Source organism: Quercus lobata, chromosome 12 (assembly GCF_001633185.2).
Source record: "Quercus lobata isolate SW786 chromosome 12, ValleyOak3.0 Primary Assembly, whole genome shotgun sequence".
Classification (NCBI taxonomy): Eukaryota; Viridiplantae; Streptophyta; class Magnoliopsida; order Fagales; family Fagaceae; genus Quercus; species Quercus lobata.
The window spans coordinates 6,484,314-6,494,437 of NC_044915.1; the positions used below are offsets into that span (position 1 = coordinate 6,484,314).

The 10,124-nt window shown below is 33.7% G+C and overlaps 1 long non-coding RNA gene across 2 annotated transcripts; it reads left to right on the plus strand.

The window, feature by feature from the left end:
- Positions 1 to 4,031: 4,031 nt before the first annotated feature.
- LOC115972204 lies at positions 4,032 to 7,304 on the plus strand. Of its 2 annotated transcripts, none has more exons than XR_004087449.1 (5): positions 4,032 to 4,341; positions 4,466 to 4,593; positions 4,967 to 5,033; positions 6,569 to 6,704; positions 7,082 to 7,304. It is a non-coding gene; the product is annotated as an uncharacterized LOC115972204 (long non-coding RNA). The 2 variants fall into 2 exon arrangements; XR_004087448.1 differs by having other exon boundaries at positions 4,497 to 4,593.
- Positions 7,305 to 10,124: the final 2,820 nt, after the last annotated feature.

The window sequence follows — 10,124 nt, forward strand, 5'->3', positions numbered from 1 at the left end:
CACTCTAATCTCTCTCCCTTAAAGTCTTATAAAAATGTGCTTAGGGTTTCCTTTATATACTAGGAGTAAAACACTTAACCCTACATATCACATGAGCTTAGGGCTGAGTTGGAAATTCTGCAAAAAAAACATTCTGCTCAACTTTCGATCGGTCGAGCCTAATTCTCGATCGATCGAGCCAGACCGAATTGCACAATGAATTATGCAGTAGCTCGATTCCAACTTTACATAAAACTGTTAGGTTCTAAAGTCTTAGGATTTTATGTATTTAGAACTTTAATTTGTATTGTTGGCAAACCATGATCAAAACAATGTGTTTAGAAGTGTTTAAGTCTAGCTCAAAGTTGTGCGTCTATGTAAAGTTGGAATCGAGTTAAAGCAGGAAAGGATTGTGCCTTTCGGCCTGGCTCGATTGATCGAAAGACAGGCTCGATCGATCGAAACTCGGGTAGAATGATTTTCTACAGATTCGTCCAACTCAGCCCTAAGTGTTTTAAAACGTTTTTAGGGTTTCTTATTTGTCCTAAGTATAAAAGGCAAACCCTAGCCACGTTTTAGTGTTGCTCATATTTGCGGTTTGTGTAAATCTCTTGTGAGATCTAGAGGAGCTTTCCTTTACACAAACTTAGGGTTTTCAAGGAGAAGATTTATCTATGCCTTGATGATCAATTCAATTGCTGCCATTGAAGCTTAAAGAAAACACAAGCGGATGTGCTTGTATCTGGTGGTGAATCTAAGAAAGAAGGAGTCCGTGGATTCAGAACTTGCACGTGGTCGTGCCAGTAAGTTCTACTGGTTTGTAGCAATAAGAAGTCGAGCGTGGGGGCTTGTAAGTTTTATTGTATGAACTTCGATTCTTTCAAGATAGTGGATTCAAGTTTACCTTGAGGATAGCTAGGTCAAAACTTCCCCAGGTTTTTACCGGTTTGGTTTCCTGGGTGATCATATCTTGTGTTATTTATTTTCCGCTGCTTTGCATGATTTGATCTTTTATATTGTGATAACCTAGACTTGCTTAATTGGACTAAGTAACAACTTGGCTAATTACCTAGTTTTAATCAATTGTTTAAGGGGTCTAAAAACTATCAAAAACACATACTTTGAGCAAGTCTAAACAAGACTATAAAACCTGTTTTGATCATGGTTTGCCAACACTACAAATTAGAGTTCTAATACATTAGTTTCTAAGTACTTAGAACCTAACATGTTTTATAATAAGTCCTAGTAGAATTTAAATTCTAATGAATAACAATCAGTTCTGAAATAACTATAATTCCCCCATTGTTATCCAATATATTTCAAATCTTCTATGAATAAGTTTTTATTTCTGAATGTTTATTTGATTCATTTGTCAACGATGAGTTCTTTTACAAGATTCTTTTTGTTAAGCATTACTTTGATGCTTTCTTTTCTTTTTTTTGAGAAAAAGGTAAGGGAATTTATTTAGAGTTCCTTCATTTTCTATTAATTTTTTATATGATAGAAGACCATTGAAGGTAAGACAAAGTTTGGCTACAAATTAGCTACAAACTAGTTTGTAGCCAATGACTCTAACTCCCCTCAATATCTTTTTATTGGATTTGAATTTCGACAAATTCATCATTGGATTACATTTTCTTCTTATATCTTCTATGTTTGCAAAATTTGCAGAACATAAAAAATTAATAGTTATGTTATCAATTAAATGTTTAAATTTCAAAATTTTATACTAAAACGTTATACTTAAAAAATACGTTTATGGATTTTTTTGGTGGGAGGGTAGAAGTTGCAGAACAAAACTGCACCGCGTAAGTTTATGGATTGTATAGCAAATAAAATTAGAATTTGTGTTAAGAACGTAAAAAATATATAATCCAATGGTTAATTTTTTTTTTAATGTGTAATCATCTTAATTTTTTTTTTTAATTTTTAAATTTTTTTTTTTTTAGTTTGAGTTATAACAATTGGTTACAAATATATATAATCCATATTCTATAAAATAAATATTAGTTAGCGGAATTCATAGTTATACCATGTGGATACTTTCTTCTCAAAAAAGAAAAAAGAAAAAAGTGGAGACTTTATTTAATTCCCATATGTACTGCTTTTAATAACAAATTTACCATTAATTTTTTCTTAAGATTTTTTTAATGCACTTCTTTTGTTCAATTTATATAACAGAATTTATTATTGCCCAATAAAAGTGTACAAGTATATTGTTTAAATTCATGACAAAAACTGTGGGTTCCATTTAGCTACACTAATAAAGTCTCTAATGGTTGTATAAGAAATCTAGGATTCAATCATCGCCTACACCAAAAACTGATTGGTGTTTTGGTCTGATGATAAAGAGCTATCTTCAGGAGCAGATACCATAAATTGAAACTCTCTCTCTCTCTAAAAAAAAAAAAAAAAAAAATTCATGACAAAAACTATATATATACCGTAGGCCTTCAAGTAGTATACTAAAAAATTGGCCTTACATGATATGCTTCCTGCCTTCCAGAATTTTAATTTTTTTTTTTCTATTCGTATTAATTCTTCAATTTCCATGATATTTGGTATGTGCTTTTTATCTTATCAATTTTTATTATTTTTTAAAGTTGTACTTCCTTAAATGATGGGTAAATAGATAAGGGTGAGATAAATTGTTATATTAGTTTTTAAATAAATCCAATCTACTTGTAATAGATAAAAAATGGGTTTCTTTTGAATTTTGATTTATGTTCCTCTTCTAAAGTTGACATCTATTTATATGGCTTGATGATGAATAATAAAGAAGATTAAAAAATATTTTTATTGAGTGAAATTTCATTTTGGAGGTATAAACTCTCTTGAAGTTGTCTATTTATCAAATTAGGATGGTTCCTTTGAAGCACTCCACAAGGAATTGGTACATAACAAAATTCTTTACTTAGCAATTTTGCAGATATATTTCATTGAACCTTACATCTCACAAGTACACACATCCATCGATGAGGAAGCTAATGTGGGGGAAGTTACACTTTGCTACTCTAAACTATATCCGAAACTATAATTTGCACCATAAACTTTTAGAATGCATGGTTAGCACCCTAAACTATAACTCATGTTACACTTTGCACTCCACTATCAATTTTTCCATTATCTTAGACAACATCACGTGAAAAGACTCAATTGCACATCTTCTCATTCCCTTAAAAATAAATGAGAAATTACATTTTACCACCTAAACTATACTTCCACTTACACTTTACATCCTAAACCTTGATTTTTTTCATTCAAGATAATAGCAAAATTGACGGCGATGTGCAAAGTATAAAACAAGTTATAGTTTAAGGTGCTAACTGTGTATTCTCAAAGTTTAGGGCGCAAAGTGTATTTTGTGGTATAATTTAAGGTTGTAATTACCCCAACTAATGTGGGATCCATTTATTATTATTAAAATAATTTAGTTTTATCGGCTGAACTAACTAGAACTCACACAAACAAACTTAGAATTTGCAATATGTTGGGGTGGATATTTCTTACTCTTTTATTAAAATATTATTTTGATGAAAGTGATGGATGTGAGGGAGTGCCGGGGCTGAATCCGTAAAAATCAAAATACAAGCGCTAGTACATAAGTTGAGTCGGTTGCAAATTAGCAAATCATTTTTTTCTCCTGGAGACTTGAATCCTAATTTTGGCCCCTCACACTCTACAAGCACTTATTTTTGTGGAGTGATCACTGCACTAAAAGTGCGCGGTGGTAATTAGCAAATTGTTAATATTGGTGTTAAACATATCTCTCTCTCTTATCTATATATATATATATATATATATATATATATAACCGAAGCCTTGCTCTCTCCACAATTTTCCACATCAGTATTTTTTATTTATGTTTTTTTAATAAAAAATAATTAATAAACTATTAATTATCTAATAGTGGGCCGTAGCTTCAAGTTGATCAGGACACGAAAATGATCTAATAGTGGGTCGTAGCTTCAATTTAATATATACCGTAGCTTCAGTTTGATATATATTAGATATATTTAAAAACCTATCTTTCTTCCCCAAAAGCAACCCGATAAAACTCTTGAAACAAACCTAATTAAAAAACCTCTCTTTCTTCCCCAAAAGCAAACCCGTTAAAACTCCTCAAAAAAACCTATTTTGCTAGCAGACTAAAGAATCAATGAAGAAACAACAAATCAAGCAAAAGATTGCTATCTATCCTCTCTCAAACGCTGACACAAGCACGACCATGGGTTTCCTCTCTCAAACGCAGAACCAAGCTCGACCATGGGTTTCCTCTCTCAAACACAGAAACAAGCTCGACCGTGGGTGCAAACGTTTTCAATCTCTGACCCGGCCGCCATATCAGATCATTCTCTCTAGGTATTTCTCAATTAATCTATGACTAATCTCTTTTCCTACTATCTTCAATTAGGTTTTCTGCAATTTAGGGATTTCAATTCCTAACCTTTTTTTCCTCTCTATTCTTTTTTTTTGTTGGAGTCAGGGAAACACTAATAGAAAATCAAATTCTACAGGTTTTGTAAGAAAATATTGTGGATATGAATGGCTTTTTTTTGTGGAGATAGTATTGAATAGCCTCCCAACCCTCCAAATCTGACAACAATCCAACAGGTTTTGTTTTATCTTCAAGTTCTACTTTATTTGCTATTTAGGTTTTTTTACCATATCCGATTTACCTTAGCTTAATCGTCTGTTTGGTTGAATAATTATTTGGCTAACTAAAATGCCAGCCTTCTACCTCTTCATTATAGAGAAATAGGGAATTAAAAATGTGTTGATGAAATTTTTATTTCTTGCTTTATAATTAATTCTTAATTTGGTTTGTATTCTAGAGTTGATTGTATTTTGTAGTTTATAATTTTGAATTTGGTTGGAAATTTTTATTATTATTTGTGAATTTGAAATTTAAAGCAGTTGAGTATGAGGATATTTGTAAACCTGTAGTTTTGCTTTGTGTGTGGTTCTAATATATATCAAATTTCAGGAAGGGGTTACTCAGTATGTGGTTTGACCTATAAAACTTCAATGCTGCTATATCCTCCTCCTCTCAGGTTCTCACATTTTCTTATTTAGTATTTTAATTCCTTTTTCTATTTGGTTGGAGATTTGTACTTTTCTTTATTTTTTTGTTATTATTAGTAGCCTTGGTTGGAGTTTCTTAATTCCTATAAGATATTGTTTGAAATACAAAGTGTTTTGGCTGAATTATTATGTAATCATCCAAATAAGAAGTTGTATAACTGACTGGAAACTCAGATTCAGTTTGTTATTTTCTATTTGATTATTGAATTCCCTGTAGATTTTTTGTTTGGGGTAGGGTTGGAGTAGACAATGTGTATCTGTGGGAGTCTTTTTTATATCATTATTGGTTTATTAAGTTTAATCTAAACTGTATATGCAATACTGTGGCTCTATTTGGATTTTGAAGTTTATTTTATATTAGAAGTATTTGCCATATAAAATATTAGTAGTAAATAGTGTTAGGGTATGAAAATATCAGAACACAAGTACCGTTTTACATATAACATACCCAGCTGGCTCTGGTAATTTAGTCTTTGCACATTCGTGATATCATTATAACTACGGTGTGTAGCTCTGGACAGGTGCTTCCAATAATTGGGTTATTGGATTTAATTTTGTGAATTCTTATTTGGGTTCATGTATGGCTGCCAATGTCTGAATTCTTATTGTAATTTATGCACGATTGGGTGTTGGTTACCTGAGATTTTAAGTTTATTTTAGATTTCTAATTGTGATGGAAATGCCCTTTTTCAAACATATTGTCTTTCATTTCTATTTGCTGGGAAATCTAACTAAATATCCAGCACAAACTTTGTGATATTGATGGCTAATAGACCGTTATTATTCTACTGTTATAAGTATGAATATTTGATCTAAATTCAATGTGTTTCAAATCTTGCTGTAGTTGCATGAGCCCTTTGTTGCATGCCATAAATGACCTACGAAAATCTTAGAATAAAATGAGAGGTAGCTAACCTAACTTCTAGCTAGCACTTCAAGCCTTCAAGAGACAATGGATCCCCTGTAAATAAATTGAATCTATAAATATTGAAGCTGTAATGTCATGTGTTCTTTGCATTGTCCATACCCTCCTTGCCTAAGAAGTGTCCAACAATTACATGTGATAGGAGGGTCCACTGATGGGCCTGAAATTAACAATCTGAATTCTTTAGCTCATCTTTCCAGTTTCAACGTCGACCATTACATTTTATGCATGAATGGCCTTTTTGTGATGGTATGAAAGTGTTTAATAAGGTCAATTTAATTGGCTCTATCAGCCCTGAGATGTAGTGCGTTTACATTGGAAGAAAGAAAGGGCCACTGCATTTCAAGTTGAATGCTGAATTGTACAATGTCATATATACATCAGTGTATTCATTATTGTACCACAGATATAAGTTTATATATAGATAATTGTTTTTTTTTTAATGAATCTCGTGCATTGCAGGAGAGTATAACTTATTGTCAACAAGTGGAACAAGAGTTTATATTGATTTGGATTCACATTTTTAATGTATTACAATCTCTACAATACTATGTCTAATATCTTTATGTAATATAATAGGCTGGTGGAAAATAACCAACCAATAGTACAAATGCCAAAGCAATTCAAACCACAAGTGACAATTCAAGAAGAGATGAACATCAACAGAAGAACCATAAGTGAAATAACAAAAGTTATGTGGGACTCTGGTAATGAGGTAAGAAAAAAGAAAACCTTGAACAATAACATTGTGTCCTTAACATTGCTTTATGTAATATAGACCTGCTTTTACAAAATTTAACTATAAAATTATGAATTGATTGATATCAAATTCAATTTCTAGGAAACTATCTTTACCTGTTAGGGAAAGATTATAAACATTAAGACAGATAATTTTGGGTGGTATTTTATCTGTTGCGAAGTATGTCGTAAAAAGGTAAAATCAAGAGATGAATTTTTATGGTGTGACAATTGCAACAAAAAGGCATGCTTCCCAATCCCAAGGGATACACAAAATAAAATGTTTCCTTTTTATATTAAAATACACAATAACTAATATGATATTAACATTATATATGTCATTTCTCTTATCAGGTATAGAATTCAAAAGCAATGTGCAACTCACACTAACATCTGTACTCAGGGAAAACCAAAGGACATATTCAGTGTCTACTACGAAGCAACAAAGGAAGAAAATACAAAAAACACTTTAAAGTTGTCTTTCGATTTATTTTAAATATTGATTAAGTAGTTCTTTAAATTTGTGTTTCATACATTTTATGGATAATTGAGGATATTAAAGATTTAATTCTTCATTTTATTTTAAACTTATGTTTGATTTCTATTTTTTATTATGTAAATTAATGTTTCATATCAAGGTTAATATTTCATATCAAGGATAGGAAGCTATAAAACTGGAATCCTAATGTACAAGCAAACAGGAAGAGAAAAAGAATAGCTTACATCTTTATACACTAGCTTTCCCGTGCATTGCACGGGTTAGCGACTAGTTATGATAAAATATGTTATCCATGACAATGGAGGTATTGATGATGAGTTTCGAGGTAACGCTGTCTGTGCATGTGCCCCATAATCGCTGAAATTGCTTTGATCTCTGTTCAAATGTATTTATTTTTTTGATTAATTAAGATCTATTGACCTGCAATTCGACTGTGAAATAAAGAGAAAGATACATATTTGAGTATTGACACCATTGTAAAGCAACACTAATAGGAAATAAGCAGTTCACTTTGACTTTTATTTTGATCTTGGTTTGTTGTTTGGGAATAAATTCTTCATCTGTTCAGCTTTTGGGTCTTGTTAATGGATGCACTTAGGACAATTGTTTATAATTTTTTTTTTTTTTTAAATGACACTACTTTCATGAAAAATATAAAAAGGGTTAAAAAACTATAAAAAGTTTATTAAAATAGTTTATAAACCAATACCTTTAAGACACCAATTTCTCCACTTTTTTTTTTTTTTTTTGGTAAACTGGAAATATATTAACAACAAACTACGTGGTATCCACCACAATATTACACACACGGTCCTGGGTCAAGCCCATCTTATCAAAATGCAACAGATTCAAAATAAAACCAGGGGAAGACTCAAAAACTATAAAATCCTCCACCATGGTGCTACCAAACTTTGCAAGGGCATCTGCACACCGATTGGCCTCTCTAAAGTATTGTTTCAGCCGGACCTGATGGATGTTCTTCATAAGGCTCCTGCAGTCATCAATAAGAGAAGAAAACTCCCCATTAGAATGGACATCTTGAGATAACAAAGAAAATGCAACCGAGGCATCAACCTCAACTTCCACCGCCTGGAGGGATAAATGGCAGCATCTAGTTAACCCATCACGGATTGCCTACAGTTCAGCAGCTAAGCTTGATGTAATGCCGATGGCCCTTGCAAAACCGGAAATCCAATTACCATGACAGTCACGCAGAAGACCCACACATCCTGCTATACCCGGACTTCCCTTCACCGAGCTGTCCGTGTTCAACTTCACCCAATTCTCCGGAGGTTTAGTCCATCTAACAGCAACAACAGATCTACTCCTAGGCTCAACATGGTCAATAACACAAAACCAGAACTCAAGAACCTGAGCTTCAACTAGTTTGTATAAATTTTGATGGGATTGGGAGGGTTGGAACATCACCTTATTCCTTCTAAGCCATAACTGCCAAATGCCAAAAAGGAAGAAATAGGCCCATGGATAATCTTTCCCCTTTGCGAGTACTTTACAGCAAGCATTGGCTTTGACAGAGCATTTGACCGACCAGAATTCCTCTTCCTGTTGATTAATTACCCAGTACTCTTCCCTCAATTCTCTTTCCAAAACTAAGAGGTGGGCATTCGGCCCATTACCAATGGCTTTTTGGATGCCAGCAAGCTGAGTTACAACTCTTCTCTTCCTTTCGAAAATATTCCCAAAGACTTCCTTGTTCCATAACTGAATAGCCTCGGTGAACTTTAGGAGATTCGTGTTGAGGCTCAGATCACTAGCCCAATTGCTTTCAAGCACAGACGCGAAAAGGGGGTGAGACATCCATACTGGCTGGAATCTGAAGGGTCTGGTCAACCTTAAGGCGGAAGGCTTATCCAGACATAAGAGAATGGGGCAGTGGTTTGAGTGCACCTTAGTGAGATGGGTAACTGAGGCCTCCGGATACAGGTTCATCCAATCCTGATTAGCAAATGCTCTGTCCAGGCGTTCTTGAATGAAAAATCCTATATCTTGTTTATTAACCCAAGTGTATCTCGGGTCCTGAAATCCAAGATCAATCAAACTGCACGTATCTAAGCAATTTTTAAAAATCTGGGCTCTCCTCATATTCACAGGGTTACCACCACACTTATCAGCACAAGATAACACCTCATTAAAATCTCCTATCACTGTCCAGGCTAAATTATGTAACCCAGAAACTTTAGCTAAATTTTCCCAGAGGAGTTTACGCTCAGCAAATCTAGGACTAGCATAAACACAAGATAAAATCCAAGACAGGTTAGAAGAAAGTACCTTCAAAATGACGTGAATTTCTTGCTCTGTCTTCTCCAAAAGAGTGACTTCCACAGCATCTGAATTCCAGAGTAGCCAGAGCCCTCCAGCATACCCAATAGTATCAATGTGTATGGCTCCATCAAAGGGGAGTCGATCCGTAATGTCTTTTGCCCTCGAACCACCAATGCGAGTTTCCGTCACAATGACCAGTTGGGGATTAAACTTACTCATTAAACTATCCAAAGTACTACGAAAACGAGGGTTCAACGCCCCTCTACAATTCCAGCAGATGATATTCATGGATACTGGATGAGGAATAGCCGGATCCCTACTGATTTGAAACCGGTTCCTTGCTTGATTCAGCAAGTTCCAACTCAGCTCCCTTAGCTTGGACCTCAATAACTCCATGTTCTTCCAAATGCATATTGCATGTTCCATAATCCCCAGAGGTTGTTCTCTCGAAGTGATTAGTAGGCTTATCTGTGGATAACTCCCACATACTTGTATCACCTTGATGGCTTCCAAAGACCCCACTAAACTTGTTACTGTTAGTCCATTTGCCATTATTTTCCTTATTTGGACCTCCTCCAATCGGTTTGATTCTGGCAAGAGACGATCCAGTGAAAT